The sequence below is a fragment of the Sciurus vulgaris genome (assembly GCF_902686455.1).
Source record: "Sciurus vulgaris genome assembly, chromosome: 13".
NCBI lineage: Eukaryota > Metazoa > Chordata > Mammalia > Rodentia > Sciuridae > Sciurus > Sciurus vulgaris.
The window spans coordinates 15,082,569-15,101,114 of record NC_136474.1 but is presented as its reverse complement, the minus strand read 5'-3'; the positions used below and the strand labels follow the sequence as shown (position 1 = coordinate 15,101,114).

Genomic DNA, 18,546 nt, shown 5'->3' with positions numbered 1-18,546 from the left:
TCAAAGTTGGGTCTCCTGCTCCTACCCCAGAAAATAAGACAAAAAGCCCTTTACCACTCTTCATTGATCCCTCTCTCCAGCCTCTGGCAACCACTGATCTACTTTCTGTGGATTTGCCCGTTCTGCACGTTTCATATAAACAGACACACAAAATGTAACCTTCATGGCAACTTCCTTTCACTTAGTACCCTATTTTCAAAGTTCACACTGCAGCATGTATCAATACTTCACTCCGTTCTATTACTGAATAATATTCTATTTTATGGATATGCCACATTTTGTTTGTCCATTCATCAGCTGATAGACATTTTGGTTGTTTCTACTTTGGGGCTATTAAGAATAATGCCAGGGGGCGGGGAGGACGGGGCATAAGCAGCTCTCCATCTCCCCCGCGATCTCCCGCGAGTTCCGCATCCACCTTTCGCGGAACTTGCTCACAGCACTAGTGCGACGTGAATATATCGAGGTGTCATGGGCGCGTGTGGACGAGATGAGGGGCTACGCTGAGAAGCTCATCGACTATGGAAAGCTGGGGGACACCAAGGAACAAGTTATGCGCATGGCTGACTTTCGGCTCCCAGAAAAGGACTTGATCCCAAAGCTGTTTCAAGTACTGGCCCCTTGGTTCCAAGATCAGAATGGGGGCTACACAAGAATGTTGCGGATCCCAAACAGCCGTGAACAAGATCGAGCCAAAATGGCAGTGATTGAATATAAAGGGAACTGCCTCCCATCCCTGCCTCTGCCTCGTAGAGACAGCAACCTTCACTCCTAAACCAGCCGCTGCAGGGTTTGCAGCAGGACCTCCACCAGAACCAGAAAGCAAACTTCAGCAGCTCCCCCACAGTTCAACCGCCAAGGATTTAACTGGAGCAGGAAGGTCTGTGACTCTCTTCAGTGCCTGTGATCACAGGCCTTTGGAGCTCTTTTAATGTCTGAGAAGAACTAGAACTGTAAAATGCCAGCCTTAATAAGGCCCAGAACCTTCTGGGGAGCCACATGCCCTCTCTTTGCACAATAGATACAATTCCTTACATGAATGTAGGTGAATTGAACTTTTTGTCTTCCCTTAGAATTTCTAGAAAATAATAACTATCAAAATGCTCAGTCTAAAAAAAAAAAATTAAATACTCAGTCAAAAAAAAAAAGAATAATGCTGGGCTGGGGTTGAGGCTCGGTGGTAGTGCACTTGCCTGATGCACTGGGTTCATTCCCCAGCACCACATTAAAAAAAAAAAAAAAAAAAAAAAAAAAAAAAAAAAAACCTAAATAAACAAAATAAAGGTATTGTGTCCATCTATAAAAAAATATTTTTTAAAAAGAATATTGCTACCATGAATGTTAGTGTACAAGTTTTTGTGGGTATGTGTATTTTCAATATGTATAACAGTGGTATTGTTGGGTCAGAGCCCTCTGTGTTTTTGAAGAACTGCCAAACTGTTTTCCAAAGTGCCTTTACAATTCTACCAGTAGTGCTCTGGCTGCACTAGTGCACACCTGTAATCCCAACAACTTGGGAGGTTGAGGAAGGAGGATCGCAAGTTCAAGGCTAGCCTCAGCACCTTAGCAAGACCCTGTCTTAAAATAAAAAATAAAGAGGGCTGGTGCTATAGCTCAGTGGTTAAGTGCCTCTGGGTTGCATTCCCAGTACAACTCTCACCCCACAAAAACAGGTCCTTAAGTAGGTGCATGAGAGTTCCAATTCCTCCACATTCTTTCTGACACTTGTCATTGTCTGTCATTTAGATTATTGTTATCCTAGTGGATGTGAAGTGATATATCAGTATGCTCTTGCTTTGTAGTTCCCTGAAGGCTAATTATGTCAAATACTTTTTCATGGGTTTATGGACCATTTGTACATCTGCTTTGGAAAATTCTCTATTCCGATCCTTTGCCCAATATTTTTTTTTTTTTTTTTTTTTTTGGATCCTGAGAACTGAACCTAGGGCATCCCACATGCTAGGCATGTGCTTTCCCACTAAGCTATATCCTCAAACAACTAACAATTTTGTGTTAGTTGTCTTTTTCTATTTTGAGTTAAAAGACTTTATTTATTCTGTATATAAATTGTACCATTTGCATCTAATGTGATTACAGATACAATTGGAGTTGAATCCATCATTTTGCTATTTGTCTTGTTTCCTTTATTTATTTCTTGTTTTCTTTTCATATAGAGTGTTTTTGTATTTTATTTTATACCCACTATTCATCTTTGTAACTATACCACTTTATTTTAGCTGTTGCTCTGAGATTTAAAATGTTTGTCTCTAATAAAGTATACCTTCAAAACATACAAAAAGAGAAAAAGAAAAGAAAGGAGAGAGAGGGAGAGATCCTGGATCTCTCCAGGTTGATTTGGTGTCCCCTAGACTTGGGCCTAATTATGCTCTGGGGCATAATTGTTAAGAGTTTGCATTTTCCAATAGTTTCCGAGCACGCGTGTCGTGGGTATGGAGAGCAGCCTCACTCTGCTTTCTGATTCCTTCTACCATCAGCCCCACAGAATGGAGACTCCCTGTGGAAGGAGAGTCACTGACCCAGAAAACAAGAGAAAACCAGGAGGGCAAAGGCCCTACCCAACCTCTTATTTCAGAGACACAATTTTAACAGCATTTCAGACAAGTTGCTAAGATTCTCTGGTCTTCAGTTCTCTCCTTCGTAAACTGAGTGATCACAACACCTTCCAACTCATAAACGAGGTGGAAGTATCCAGCAAAACTATCCCTTAGAAATGGAAGAGAAATATCAAAAGTAGACTTTAAATGTCGATTCTTTAGTAATAAATAAGAGTTTCTAAATTTTTGGAAGGAATTCTACATATGGGTGAAAGTGATAAAAACATGGAGTGATCAAACATCATGGTACACTTTCAGACAGTGAAGGCAAATAACGATCTAATGAGGAAAACGATCAATCCTAAATGTGGTCGCCTGACGAGACTGCTGTATTCCAATGAGAAAGGTCACACATGGCAAGTGCTGAAGAGTATGAAGAAGTTTTCAGAGGGGAATCTGAGGCCAAAGACCCTGAGTGACCACAGCACCTGGGACAGGCCAGTCATCCAACAGTGCACCCTGAGAGAACGGACCTGGGGCTGTTCTGGAGACAGGCTGACTTGGAGTCAGAGCAGGAAACAAAGTCCCTGTTCCCTGGATGTCTACCAACTGCTTTTTTCCACTGAAAAGAATCGCCCCAGTTCCACTAGGACATGGAGCCAGGATCAAACTCTCCTGGCCAGAAGGAATGGGCGGCCACTGTCCATAGCCCAGAGTCAGAGCAAACTTCTTTGACACCAAGCCTGTGGGCTAGAACTAGGGTGCTAAGAGCCCATCTGCGGTGGCTTTGTAAAGCCTCGTCCAGTCAAACCATGGGAGGAGGTGGGCAGAACACAGCAGGATGCTAGTGACCCAACCAGAGGCCAGGACATGGGAGATGCACGCGGTCCCCCTGTTTCAAAGTAGATGCCAGCACTGTCCTGACAGTCACAGTAACTCTGCAGGCAGACCAGTGTCATCGCTGATATTTTCCAGAGATGAGGGACCAGGACGTAGGCTGGCCTAAGACCACATCCCACAAATAAAGCAGAGCCCAGCACCCACACATGGGTCCTCCATGGCTCTTCCAGTTCCCTCAAAGGGGTCCTTGGAGACTCCCCAACTCTGACAGCCTCCAGGGCCACCCAAGTCACATCTCCACCACATTAGTCCCACAAGCGGGTCCCCACAGATAAGCTGAGCTGCACAGGGGCCGCCTACTGCTTTTCCATCACTCTGTCTCCTTTTTAAACATAGGGCTGGATGTCAGGGGTATGCAGCATGCCCCGCACCAGGCCCCGGGATGGAATGTCACAGCCCTGTCTCTAAGTTGAACTGTGCTTCCAAGCCAGCCTATGAAGGGAGATGGTGCTTCCAGGGTGTGGAACATCGCCTCCAAGACAGACATTAGCACTTCCGCAAGACATCGCCTGCCACTGTCTAGCAGCATGACACAGAACGCCCGGTGTGGGACAGACCCTGCTCCGCCAAGATGGGGTGCCAAGCCAGCCGCGGGTAATGGTAACAGGGAAAGATGGAACGAGGATCGTGTGTGACTGTCCCCACACCTAATGAGGAACTCTGCTCCCTGCAGTCCCGCCCGGCTCACTCAGGCAGCGGCCATGTCAAGAACCACGCTCTGGAGAGTCAACCTTGCTGACCCCATAGTAACTTCATTCCTGCTTCCAAAATGCTTAAAAAGACACACATCTCGTGGTTTTGCACGATTTTTCAGAAACTGATTTTCTGATTCCACACCCTTCATTAATGTGGTTCACGGGGAATTTTCTCATGAAAACAGAAACACATGGTCATTATAGAAAAGATGAAAGGCAAGGTGTTCTGAGATGGCCCCTCAGTCCACACTCCGAGAAACCTATTTCGCTAGGGTGTGTTTCCTTCATCTGTTTTCCAGGAGGAGGTCTGTGTGCCCGTGTCGTCTGAAGCAGAGGTTCCTGGCAGAGAGGAGGACCGCAGCTCAGCCCCACCAGGCAGGCCAGCTGCTGCGCCCGCTGCCCGGGACAGAGAGGAAACCGCTGTCAGAGGCTGATCTGCACAGGTGAGTGTGGCTGGTGGCCTGATGGCACCATCAGTGGAAATGAACTGCTGCTGTCTGACATCTGTCTTTCTCGGGACTCCCCCCGGCTCCCCTAGGTAGCTGGTCTCACAATCCTTGTGGATTTTAAATGCAAGGCAAAAAAAGTCAACTCAAGAAGCTGAGATTCCAGAATATAAGCCTGGTCAGATGAGAGGAAAAGGGGCCAGATTTCCAGGTAACTGCTGCTCACGTAGTCGACTTTGAAAAGTCAGAAAAAAGACCCAAGGACTATATTCCTCTGCTTTGAACATTTCCTGATACCGACCTAAGATCATAGCAGAGGCAGCTTGTCTACATGCAATGGTTTTAATAATGTTAATAAGCCTGATGGCCATTTACAGCCTGATGAATTTGCTTTAAACATGTAAATAATATCTAATTCATTATGATTTATTTAGCCAGCAAGTTAAATCTGAGGGAGAGCAAGAGTCAGTCTGGAAAACAGTGGCTTCTCTGGACTTCTAGAAGGTAGTTCTCTTTGTGGGGGAAATAGTAAAATAAGAATTCTTGTAGGGCGGGGGCTCAGTGGTAGGGCACCAACACAGCATGCACAAGGCCCTAGTTCCATCTCCCAAAATATGAAAAAATAAAAAGAATAATTTAATGTAAGTGCATAGAAACCCAAGCGGAGGGATGGGTGGGGCCGTGACAGCGCCCAAGGACACCGACAAGGGCCAGGGCCGGCCTCCCGGGCTCGTCCCTTTCACTTCGGCAGCTGTACTTCAGTCCTCCCGGCAGGATTTTGTCTGCACTGAGGCCTGACCTGACCCACCAGCAGCTTTGCCGAGAGCCCTGACCCGGCCTGGCCGTCACCCAGGATCAGCAGGAGGAGGAGCCAGACTGCTCTGCCCGGAGCACCCCGCCCTGGGAGTCCCGCAGACCTGCCCCGACCTCCCGCCACGCAGGGCTGCCCCAGCCTCCATGTTCACTCACGCGTCATCACACGGTCCAGGGCTGCTCCAGGGGTGGGCAGAGCAGGGACAGGAGGATGACCTCAGAGCTCACTTGCTAGGCAAGACAGCTCCAATGCTTGCAATAGGACATGACAGAGGACAACAGCACAGGTGTGGCCAAGACCCAGGAGGGGCCCCTGAGAGGCCCTGAACGAGCCAGGCACCTCGCCTCTGCAGGCACCCTGGAAAACCACGGGGCTCTGCCGGGCAGGAGCTGGTCAGGAGAGCAGCTCAGAGGGAGGCGGCAGGCAGGAAGCCCGGGGCGGAGGGTGCATGAGCCACCGGAGCAAGTGTCCCACGGTCACTGCTGTGTTCAGCTGAGACACAGAGAGGCAGAGGAAGGAGGGCTAGGGGATACCTGCGGAAACCCAGGGAGAGAGACACCCTGAGCACCAGGGTGGTGGCCAGGACGAGTGACCGGGCTTGGGACGAACTCCGAGGGCAAAAGCAGTGGGGTCTGTTCACAGATGGGGTCATGGCTGGGGGCGAGGGGGTGAGTAAAGGAAGGACAGGGACGTGTGGCCCAAATCTGGGCAGACAGGAAAACTGACTTCCGAAATGGGCCGGTGAGAGAGTAAAGGACAAGAGGCAGGGGACCAAGGGGACAGAGGGAGCAGGCAGGGGATCAAGGGAACACGGGTGGATGAGGAATCAAGGGGACCACATATCAAGGGGGCATCAAGAAGGTCTGGGGCTCACATAGGAATACACGACCAGCACAACTTCACATCATGTACAACTAAAAGAATGGGAAGATACTCCACCTACGTATAATACGTCAAAACACATTCTATCCACGTGGATAATTAAGAAGAACAAATAAAAAATGTTTTTAAAGGGTTTGGGTTGAGGGTAAGAAGTGTGTGTGTGTTGCTGAGGATGGAACCCAGGGCCCTCTACACTCCAGTCAAGGGCTCCCCCTGAGCTACACCCTAGCCTGAGAGCTCTTGTTCTCACATGCTGGCTTGGGGTGACGATGCCCAGCAGGCAGTGAGGTGTAAGAGCCTGGAGCACGCAGTCCAGGGGTGAGACCCCCACGGAAACACCTAACCAGTCTTCATACCTGCAAAACAATTCCGCCCCAAGCTCTGCAGATGTGGGTCCACAGTTCTCAGTTGAGAACTCTCCCTCCACCCACAGGTGAGAGACCCTGTTTCCTCCTGGCTCTGTGGTCACCTCACCTCCTGGGCAGGCTTTCTTTGGCCAGCCATTTCACAGAGAGCAGACACCAAACACCCAGAGATATCTCTGCCTAGAGAAGGCGGTCCTGCGCTAACACCAGAAACAAGGACAAACAGGTCCCAGAGGAGTGTCTTTCAGCTAACAGGTGCTCAGCTCTTTGCCAGCTTTCAAAAGCAGCTCCTCTACTCTCTCCTGGGCTCTGCTGGGCATTCCCCCACGACTCCAAGAGGGAGCCCCAACGCGAGAAGTCTCACCACGTCCTCCCAACAGTAAACAAGCAGACAAGCTTACAGATGGCAGTTACCACCAGATCATCCACTGCAGAGGATGTCCTGAATGGCGGGGAGACCTCTCCACCCTCTTGGCAGCCTGGCCGGTGTAAGGGGCACCTTTCAACCTCAGTTCCCTTGGGGCAGACCCGTTTGAGAGGTGCCGAGGCTTTTGGGATACCCTGGACGCCCAACAGCGTGGGGTGTGACTGCAAGCAGCGCCCTCACCGCCACTACTTAGTGCTTATTGATCACACAAACTAATTAGTGGCGGAGATCAGAAAGCACTTCATTTGCCACCTAAACTATTGAGCGATGACCTGGAGCGCTAGCCGCGAGAACACTGTCGCTCCTGTTGCCTTCGGAAACCAGGAGGGACCAGCCCAGAGGGCGGCAGGCTGCGGCCTGTCTCCACGGGGGCTCGACATGGGGCTGGTCTGCGCCGGGCCCTCGTGCGCTCTGCAGAAGCCGCGCGTGCGCAGCGCCCAGGAGCATCTTCGCGAGAGCTTGTCGGAGGCAGCGCCTCTGAAGGCTGCGGAGGAGAGAGAGCAGCAAACTGCGAAGCAAGTGCGAACGCGGTGTGAACGGCTTCCACTTGGAACACAAGAAGGGGATCAGAGCACTTGGCAACCCAAGCGGAAGAGGCAGAGCCGCGCACAACAGTAAATAGCTGAGCAGGAAAACGGATGCAGCGTCAAGCAGGAAGGGAGCAGCGCACAGGCGGTGCTGGACCAGGTTGAGCCTGGGAGGAAGGGCCAGCACCGGCCTGGAGACATGCTGCTGACCAGGAGGACAGAACTGAGGTCCTCCTGCACCCACAGCTGAGCAAACTGAACCACAGGAGAAGCCAAAACCATGCTGAGAAAAAGGGATGTGACCAAGGTCGGGTTTAGCAGGACACAAAGAAGGGCTATGTCACCCTGCCACCTGGCCACCAGAAACGGGCCAGATCCTCATGTTTGCAGAACCTCCATCATCCTTCTGAGCCACGAAGCGTTCCCCAGCCAAGTCTCCTTCATCAGGGAAGAGGGGTGTGCAAATCCCTGCAGGACATCTCTGCTCTCCACACTCCCCCAGGACAGGACTTCACAGTTTGGCTCTGTTAGTCTCACTGATTCAACTATTCATACTTTCAAAGGTAATCTCTAGTGCTTTACCCTAACCTCTCAAAAGTTATGCCCACTGGGCACCTGCCGGTCCACCAGCTGCAATGCCTGGGACCTGGTGGCTCTCCCACAATAACCCTGCTGTGGCCTGGTGGATGATAGACTCTCATTTCCAGTTTGGCTTTGCACCTTAAAATAACAAACCCCAAACTGAATTCTACCTTCAGCTAATAGGCACTCGAGAGGAGGAGAAGAAATAAATCCACTAATTATAGTTCTATGTACTTTTCATTAATTATTTGTTCCTTAAAGCCAAGGAACATGAAATTAGATGTTGTCTGTGAAAAGCTTTAAAAAGTTACAAACATTCTGCAAACAGAAGGCACCATCATCTCCACGTGAAAGTGATCAACCTGGCTTCCTGGTGTGAACCGCGTGGAATATGAGACCTTAGCATTTTACAAAACGCACATAGAAAGCAAGTATTGAAGAACAGTAGTCAAGACAGAGCCCCCAGGGTGAACCGTGAGATGCAAGATAGATCCAAGGGGTCAGACTGGATCCCAAGCGTCCCCCAAAGGCTTGGTCCCCAGGGTGGCGCCACTGGAAGTGGTAGAGCCTTTACGAGGTGGGGCCTAGCGGGAGGTCTTCAGGTCATTGGAGCTCTTCTCCCTCTCTTTCACCTCCTGTCCATGGGGTGAGTCATTGTGCTTGGCCACTCCCTCTCATCAGGATGTGCTGCCTCATCACAGGCCAAAAAGCAGCACTAACCAATCATGAATGGAAACTTCCAAAACCATGAACAACGACAATAAAAACCTTTTCTCTTTATAAGTTAATTACCTCAGGTATCTATGACAGTAACAGAAAGCTGACTAACACTGTAGGTATTCTAACAGGCTTACTTTTTTTCACCATTCCCACCTTAATGTGGTTTTCAGTAAAGATGAGAAGAAAGTCCAGGAGAAGCAGGAGGACCAGTGCTGGGCCACCTCAGTCCAGCCCATGATATGGAAGGAACAGCGATGATCATACAACAAGGCTAGTCACAACCAACGTTCACAGACACGTCCCCCTTATTCAACCCTTACAGGGAGACACCAGTCCTGCCCTCTGGGAAGCCAGCCATCTTGCCTCTGAGGCTTCTGTCTACTGCTGTTCCTTTTCCAAAACCCGTGTGGACCCCTCGTGCCCAGTCACTCTCCCAGGAAGACCTCCTTCCTCCAGCTCCACCTGAGCCTCTGGCGGGGGCCCTTTCCTCTTGGGTGGTATCTTCTGTGTCCTCCCACGGGTCAGGTGAACAAGCCCCTCAGGCATCTCTTAGAAGGGCACTGATACCCTCACTACCTGAAGACCCCCTGAAGTCCCCACCTCTTTGTACTAGAGCAAGGGGGATGCAGTTTCAATGCACAAATGGGGCTGGGGGGACAAGCATCAGGCCACAGCACTGGGCCTCTTCCAGAAATCGCCCTCAGCTGACCGGAGTGCTCCGAGTTCTGCCTCCGTCTCCTGGGGAGCCGCCCCAGTGCAACGTGGCACATCCCTCTCTCCGCTGTGTCCTTTTATCTTTGTGCCCAACAGCCAAGTGCTGGACATCTGGGGAGTTCCAGCAGAGGAAAGGAAGGAGGCAGGGAGGGGCAGAGACATGGTGGCCTCACTGCCCTCCATGTTGAACCAACCATGCAACCCAAGGCCCGAAGACAAGCCCGCTCTCTGTGCTCTCCTCTGCTACTTGCTCCTCACACACATGTTCTATCTTCTCCTTGGTCCCCAAGTCCCCAAGGGCAGGCTCTGGGTCTCCAACCACTCCCCTCCAGCACCAGCTTCACAAATCTTTGCACACTGACAAAACAGCTTCCTTTTATTGAGGACTGACTGTGGCGTTGGCCCCCTCCCAACTGGTGAGCATTCACATGACCTTACTTAATCCTTCGGAAACCTAAGAGGTGAGCAAAGAGTTAACTCTAGAAAACAGCAAGCTGAGGTGTAGAGAGTCAGGATCTCCCCAGGTCACTCAGCCTCAGAGGGCTGGACAGGAGCCCAGGAGAGGCGTCTAGGAGGAGCAGATCAAAGCAATCCCCGAGGGCAAAGACTTATGGACAACCAGGAGGCAACACATCTAAAGTCCTTCCAAACACAGAAAGGACCAGCAAGGGAGGCCGGCCACCTCTCTGCCCCAAGGGTGCCTCCCCACTGGGTCAAGGGCAGGCAGCCTCCATGCAGATGGCAGAACAGAGGCCATTCCCTGGGCACATAAGTGTGCCTGGATTTTAGAACCCCAACAAATAAACCATGACATCCCAGCCAAAGGGCAAGATTACACTGCAGAGCTAAGCACTAAGAGATCCACTAAGTAACTCCATCTGCATTTACTGTTCAACTATCAGAAAACAAATGCCATGATTTTCCTGGACTAAACTGTGCATAGCTAGTTGTGACTATACATATGCTTATTATTATTTCATTCCTCTTCAGACAAAAAAACTTTTAATCCACAGACCTCAATCTCCCTCTGTATAATTTAGAAGTACGAATTTTGAATCTTACATTTAAAGATCACCAGGATGAAAGTTAAGGGTTTAAAGAGTGCAACATCTGCCCTGCACAGGGATGCACACCTGTAATCCCAGCAACTCAGGAGGACGACACAGGAGGATCGCAAGTTTAAGGCCAGCCTCAGTAACTTAGGGAGGCCCTGCCTTACAAAATAAGACGGGACTGGGGATGGAGCCCAATGGCAGGGTGCACCTGGGTTCAATCTCCAGCAACAACAAAAAGGTGCAACATTTATCTGAATAGCCAGAGAAGAACAAAACCAAACTCTCAACCACACCAACCGACTGTCAGTGTCTCCCGCACCATGGAGATTCTGCACGCATCATGTCCAAAGGCCCTCTGTGCCAACAGGGAAGCACGGGGGCACTGTACCACGCATGGAAGCAAGCCGCATGGCAAGGGCAAACCAAGGGCAAGCCTGGGAGTGCACGCCCACCAGCAGACATTTCCCTGTCTGAGTGAACGTTCCAGAACCCTCCACACTAGAGCACACAGCTTCCCGAGGAACCACCACCCCCCCACGCCACTGCCTGTGTCAGAAAGCAGAGCACTCCAAGGACCACAGCAGGAGTGTGCGCTCCTTCAGAAGGCACGGAGTGACCCAGCTGGGAGGGCCACCACCCCATCAGTGTCCTCCGCAGCCTCCAACATCGAGGCCTTGGCATTGTCCCCACTTCCTGGCACAGGTGAGAACAGGTGTGTCCCTGGGACAGGGCGTGGCCATGACAAGCAGCCAGGCAGATGGCAAGAACCCAGCCAGACACCAGGAGCCAGGGAGACAGGGCCCGACATCTCCACAAGCAGGCAGCCACCCAGCCGAGCTGCCCTCTGCCCTGCCTGCACTCACTCCCCGGGCACCCCCACGAAGGCTTTGCACAGAACAGAGAACGGTGTCCACCCGGTGCCACCGACCCTGCTCACTGTCCACCAGACAGTGCCAGCCAGAGGTGCACCCCAGCACACACCCGCAGGGCAAGTGAGCACCACCCAGCACACACCACCCTGAGTGAGCACCCCACACATGCCAGGGGCTCTGTGCCCAGAGGAACACAGGTGCCCATGAAAGGACCACACTAAGTACCACCACCCCGGGCACTGGTACACCCTGCTCCCTCCAACCAGCGCGAAAACCATTTCCACCCTAGTTGTTTCCAGCCTTTCAGTGAAAGGCCACCTTCGATCAGCTAATCGCCACCTACTAAATGGCTGTCACTTCTCAAGCGTTAGGAGCAGCCACTCAGGAGGTCGGGCACTGCCAACAGTGCCTGAGCCCCAGAAGGCCGAGCCTGGGCTGCAAGCAGAAGACTTGAGGGCACGTGCAGAGGGAGGGCCGGGCCTCCTGTGCCTGGGCCTGCAGCAGGAGCATCGGCCACCAGGTGAAAGCAGCTCCCTTCTGCATCCTGGCACAGGACCACAGACAGACTCGCTCTACCCACCTCAAAAAGTGAGTTCAGAAGGGAGACAGCTGCTCCCAGTCCTGGTCCTCATTCCTCCACTGTGACTCCAAATGGGTCCCAGGCAGGGAGTCGGGATGGGGGGAAAGACCAAGAGCAGGCTGCACTCTTAAACCCTGCAACTTCAAATACGTGTGGGGCTGGGAGTGTAGCTCAGTGGTAGCATTCGAGGAGTTCTGGGTTCAAACCTTAGCACCAAAAGAATGAAAATAAAACGTGTGTGTGTGTGTGTTTATTATACTGTTTATCGCCCTTAACCTATTAAGTAGAATTTAACTGGTATTTAAAATAACACAAAGATCCTACACCTCCAGATGAGATAGTCCATTAATATAACTGCATCTGCCCTTAATGAATCTCTAGCAAACAGAGACTCTTTCCACCTAGGATCCAGATGATGCAAACCTAGATTTTTATAATAAAAGGATAGGATTATTATTTTTATAATAAAAGTAAGCACCATTCCATTTCACAAGCTCGCAGACTTTTTCACATAATTTTCAGCACTGGCGAGGGCGCATCACCCTCCTGTCTGTGGGAGTGCGAGCAGCCCCCACCCCCAGGGCTCGGAAAACCAATCTGGCAATACTTTTGAAGGACCCTAAAAAGTTCTCACACCCATACTGGTCAAATTACATTGTTATATTGTGTACATGTGAGAATACATAACAACAAATCCCACCATTATGTATGACTATAACGTTCCAATTAAAAAACGTGGGGAAAAAAATTCTCACACCCAACTTCCCTTTTAGGAAGCTAATAGGATGTAATAAAAAAAAATCAATGTACTATTATTTATAATAGAGAACACTAGCAGTAGTCTCAATGTTCTAAAATTGCTTTTTGCAAAAAAATCACAATACAGTCACAGAGTAGGATATTACACAGTGATCAGAAACAGTGTTTGGGGACAATACTGAAATCACATCAAAAATGTTCATGATAGAATACTTAAAAAGATAAGGCTATATAAATTCTATACATGATTTTTAAATTAATCAATGAAATTCTGCATATGATTTTATAATTAATCAATCAATAAGCCTGGGGGGGAAAAATTACTATTTACACTGATCATCCCTAGAGATAGTGGAATGTAGTAATTTCAGTCATGTTTATTCTGTGTGTGTGTGTGTGTGTGTGTGTGTGTGTGTGCGCGCACGCGCGCGTTTTACCGGGGATTGAGCCCAAGGGTGCTCTACCACTGAACTACATCCCCAGACCTTTCGAGACAATCTCACTAAGTTGGAGGCTGCAATCCTGCCTGGCCCTCCAGAGTCACTGGGATTGCAGGTGGGCGGGTGCCACCATCCCTGGCTCCTCTTTGTTTCTTTCTCTATTTCCTAATCGTCTTCAGTAAGTACATAATTGGGAAAAGAAAACTTTACATCCTCTGCAGGTCTGGACAGGAGTGCCTCCTCCAAGATCCGCCCCGTCTAACTGTGCTGAGGAGGGGCCAGGAAGACGGAGCCCAGGCCAGGACATCACTGGAGTGACCACAACTCACCCACCCCCTTCCCAGCTAGTGTGTCGCATAAACATCATCAAGGTTCCAAAGTGTCCTGCCGTGAGTGGGGTGCCAAGGAGGTACTGTGCAGGGGACAGCATACATCCCAGCCACCAGTCCCGAGGAAACCCCAGGGGGGTCAGGCTCAGGATCAGTGATGGGCTCCTTCCCTGCCCTGCTGCCGTGGAAGGTTCTCAAAGAGCAGAAGGTCTGCCCCGCCAGGCACAATTACATTTGCGTCTCTTGGGAACTCTCTTTAGTCCCCCTAATTCTGAACCAAGATAGATACCACATTGACCCAAGATGGACAATGTCACAGGAAATGCGTGTCAACACATGTGGCTGATGATTCCGTGTCATGAAGTCAAACACAGGGACATGGTGTTGTCCCCTGCCCTGGATGACCTGGATCCTTCTGCATGACTGGACACCGGAGGAGGGGCCTTTCTGGCCCTGCCTCAGCCCCACGCAGACTGCTGCTCTGAGGGTTTCGGCTAGGAGATGGGTGACCCTAGAAGACACAGAGCTGAGAGGCTTTCAGGGGCCTGGTGGAAGGACTTCCGGGCACTCGAGGCCTCACTTTTCCTTCAAGGAACTCGAGGAACATCGACAAAGACAAAGCCGATGACAGTCCGATTCTGGAAGCTGAGGCTCTGCCATGGCGGGACAGGCAGAGAGCAGAAGAGAGAGGAGGTCAGAGCACCACAGGGTTGTGGGGGGCGACAGCAGGGAGCCAGAGCTGGCCTGTGGGCACAGAGGCAGGAGAGACAGGCCACTCTTCCTTCACTAGCTACTGGGTGGTCCCGATGCAGAATCTCGGACCTGGGCCCAGCCTCATGTGGCTCCAATCTCAGAGTCCAAGTCCTGGAGCCAGACAACCGGGCTTGGTCACAGCCCCACTGTGTGACATTGGACAACTTCTTTACTTGTATCCATGCAATGGGAACAGCAGTCATATGGATGTCACAGAACTGCTGTGAGGAGGGAATCTGTCCATAGATGTGCAGCACTAAGGACACAGCCTGGCACAGGTGAACACCCGTGTAGTTTTGAATTGCTATTGCTATGATCCGACCAAGCATCCCGCATTAAGGCAGGTCTGGCCAGAGGTCAAGGAGCCAGAAGAAAGCAGCGTGGCCTCTGCTATGGGCTCTCCAGCTCTTTCCTTGGGGCAGATCAATGAGACTGAGCCATGGAATTCTGGCCCCAGCTCTGCACAGGTTGCTGGCCTGGGGGACACAGACAATGGGAACAATGCCTGGCTGTGCCTCTGCCAGCTGCAGGCCCAGCCCATTCCTGGAGAATAGTGGCCGGCCAGCCTGCATCTGCAAACTCCAAGGCGGGAAGTCCATGCATGCCCAGAGAGTCCCTGCCACACCCAGTGTGGAAGAAGGACTGGCCAGGATGAATGGCGTGGGTCTTCCCCTCTGAAGCCTATTCAGAGAATCTCCAGTCCCTTTAGGAGCCTGGTAGAAAAGTCACACACACGTTGCTCACAACTCCCAATTCCTGACCTTAGTGCCACTCCAAGAGGCCAGACCCAGAGTCCTGTCTGCAAAGAGAAGAGCGAGTCATTTGGCAGGGGCCCCACATATGAGGTGGCTTTGTAATATGAGCAGTGTGTCCACTAACAACTAGAGCAAGACCATTAAGTTCATTACACCTGTCACTCTGCCAGCTGAGTCTCCAAATTGCCCTGATGAAAGTACATTATGCCCAAGGAGTGCCACCCAGCCCCCTCCTGGGGCAGCACGCACTTATCTGGCGCAGACAATTTGTTCTCAGTGTGTACACCTGCCGAAGACACGCAACTGTAAACAGTTTGGAACTTAGCTATGGGACACCTTAGGCTCTGAGCAGCTAAGAACAAAGTTTAGGTCTGGGAAGAAGACTGGGTACCGTATTCCCTGGTGTGGAGGAAGAATGTGGGTGTGGACCAGAGCTGGGACGGGGAGCAGACTAGCAAATAAAAGGACACGGAGTTGCTAGGCTGATTCTGTGACCCTGCAGCACAGCCAAAAATAAAAGCAGGAGACACACCCATTTCATTTCCGAACCAAGTCCCGGCGCTCTAGGCAGCAGGCGGAGACCTTTCCTGCAGCTGCACATCCACCAGGCCCGGGAGCAGCGCCCAGCCAGCCGGGGCTGCAGAGAGCATTTGCAGTGCAAGCGTGTTGCAGACAGCAGTAATTTATTTATCCCTGTCATGTAACATTAACAATCTGTCTGGAGCTTGGCAAGCACCAACTTGCACTGTCATATAAACTGTCTGCCAAACTTAAAGTTTCGTAAATGCTTCTCTTTTTCCAGCAGACAATAAAGCATCATTAAAAAAAAGTTGCCATCCTCTATGTTCCTTTCCTCTCTTCCTTTTCAAAAAAAAAAAAGGGGGGGGGGGGGGGGTAGAAAACCAACAACAAAAGAACCATGAAAACAGAAGTGATCTCAGCAGGATTCTTAACCTTGAACGTCTCAACATTTTTCCGATGGCAAGTAAATGAGTAAATAAATAGATGGGGAGGGGGTCCGAGGTGGCAGGGGTCAGTGGTAAGGGAGGTACTTCAGCAAAATTTGCAAAACAAAAGTACAGTCATTAAAAATTAATACAGGGTGTGGACATCCAGCGCCCACCCCCTTCTGCTCGTGGGGACTTGAGCCAGACTCTGCGTCCTCATTAAGTGCAGTCTGGCAGGCTGCCGGAGTTTTAGTGGGTTCTGGGAATGCCAATATATTAACCAGAGGACTTTTTGCATACCCTTTAGAGTTTTTATTCTAGAAAAGTCAACCATTTGGCACAGTACTGCCTTATTTTTGTCCGGGAAAGCTCTCAGCTGCCAATCAAGGGAGAAATTATAGCTGTGTTCTTCGTAATTTCCAAGACCTAGCTGGAAAACAGCTTGGTGGAAAGAAAAGTCCTCAGAAAAACAGTTTAAAAGGCCAAAGTACCATTTTTAGTGGGAATTCAAAGAAAAGCAATCCATACTTAAGTCACATGGAGATGTGACAACACAGACATTGTTTTCAAGTCTTCCTGTGGCAGAGGGGAAAAAATGATATTAATTAGAAATCTGAACCTAATATTTCTATAGTAATTAAGAGTACAGGTGCTTGCCTTTTCCTCTGAGTTTCTTAACAAGAAACAAACAATGGCCACACACACAAAAATATCTCCCGCAAAAGTGGCAGGTCTTGTGGCCTAAATTTTCAGAGTAGGCAGAACTTTCGCATTCGTATTTTAAAACTTAAGATTCACTTTACATGCACACAATAATACAGATCAAGATGTAACTGCCACTAACACAGGCCACAGCAGTAGAAAGCCACATTGGCTTCAGAAAAGAATGGCTTCCAGGAGATTTTTCTGAGGCTTAAAAAGGAAGGAATGGAAGAAGGGAGGGAGACTGGAAGGAAGAAAACGAAGAACTATAGCAATTTTACCACTATGCACATTTAATATCCAATTAATAATTCTAAAAATTTGTCCAGGTTAAAAGAGTACACTCTGCTTTTACAGCTATGACTTTTCTGCGTTAATTCTCCCCCCAAAGGAAGGACACCTCACCAAGACTCCATAAGCCTAGATGCAGAAGAAAGAAGAGAACAAACCAGCAGGACTGCCAGGAAGACGTGGGCAGTCTGCAGCTGCAGGCATTGCTGCCCAGAGCCCCAAGGTGGCTTTGGTTTTACATGATGGCACAGAGAGATCGCCTCCTACACACCACCACAAGCTGACTTCATGCAGGGTGAACGCACAGGGATCCAGAGCTTAGGGGGCTCTCCACCCCCCGCTGGCCAGAAACTACTCACAAGGAGCAAAAGTCACTCTCCCCTTTCTCTGGTGCCTTGTCAAGCTGGGCAGTTACCCATCCAGCAGCCCAGAGAAAAACCAGACTGTGTCCCATGAGCCACAAGACTGCTCTGCCAGGCTGCTAAGTCAACCAAGCCTACAGCACAGCCCCGAACTGTAAACACCTCTGCAGACGGGTCCTCGTTCTTCCAGTGCCAGGCAAGAAAACTATTCTTAGAACACTGTCAGCAGTTGGGGGGAAATAAATATTTGTCTGTGTATGTATATATTCTGGTGGGGAAGAGGGAGGAGAGGATGTTAAATCTCAAATGATGTGCCAACAAATTGGCACAAAATCCCTTAATAAGCAGCTGGCACTGGCTGGGTTCCACTGCAGGATTGTGGTCATGCAAACCAAGCCCCCGAGAGGATTCAAGAGACAGACCTAAAAACCTGCTGGCAGGAATCTTCTCCAATATAAATACAAATCTCCACGAACTAGAACCATGGCCAAGGACAGCAAACTCGTCCAAGGGTAACAGCAGAATGTTAAGAAATTAGAGAAGTCTTTTCAAACAAGAGAGGAAGGTAGCTACAATTCCATTACAGCAAATCCCTTACTAGCATTTACAGTTGGGGCCCTGATTCCTAACAGTATGTTCAATGTCAATAGCAGAGTGAAGCTCCTAAAAGAATTAAGCTTTCAAAAATCATCAGGAATTTACCCCCATGTTTTAAAAGCACTGCTTTGCAAAAGCCATCAAATAACATTTCATGGGGATGACAGAAACCAAATATTATCATTCAATAAGTGCATGTGGGTAACATTCGGGTCTACTCATTGTGTATGTAATGACTAAAATTTGATACTACCATGCTTTATTGAACACAAAGACTATATTCCAAGAGAACTGTGCAGAGTACAAAGGCAGATTTACAGATGACAGTAAGCTCGATTTAAATACTAGAAAAAGACTAAATGCAGGCATGACCCGATGCAGAGGCAGATTATCCATGCACACTTGACAGAAGCTTCTCCTAATTCAATACACAGTCCTGGAGCTCCAGGGAGAGAGGGATGGCAGAACAGTCAAACT

General features: G+C 49.7%; 1 protein-coding gene across 8 annotated transcripts in view; it reads right to left on the bottom strand.

Annotated features, from left to right (window-relative positions):
- The window catches only part of LDLRAD4 (low density lipoprotein receptor class A domain containing 4), a 363,714-nt gene that overhangs the window by 343,178 nt on the left and 1,990 nt on the right, over nt 1-18,546 (bottom strand). The gene's annotated exons all lie outside the window — the stretch shown is intronic.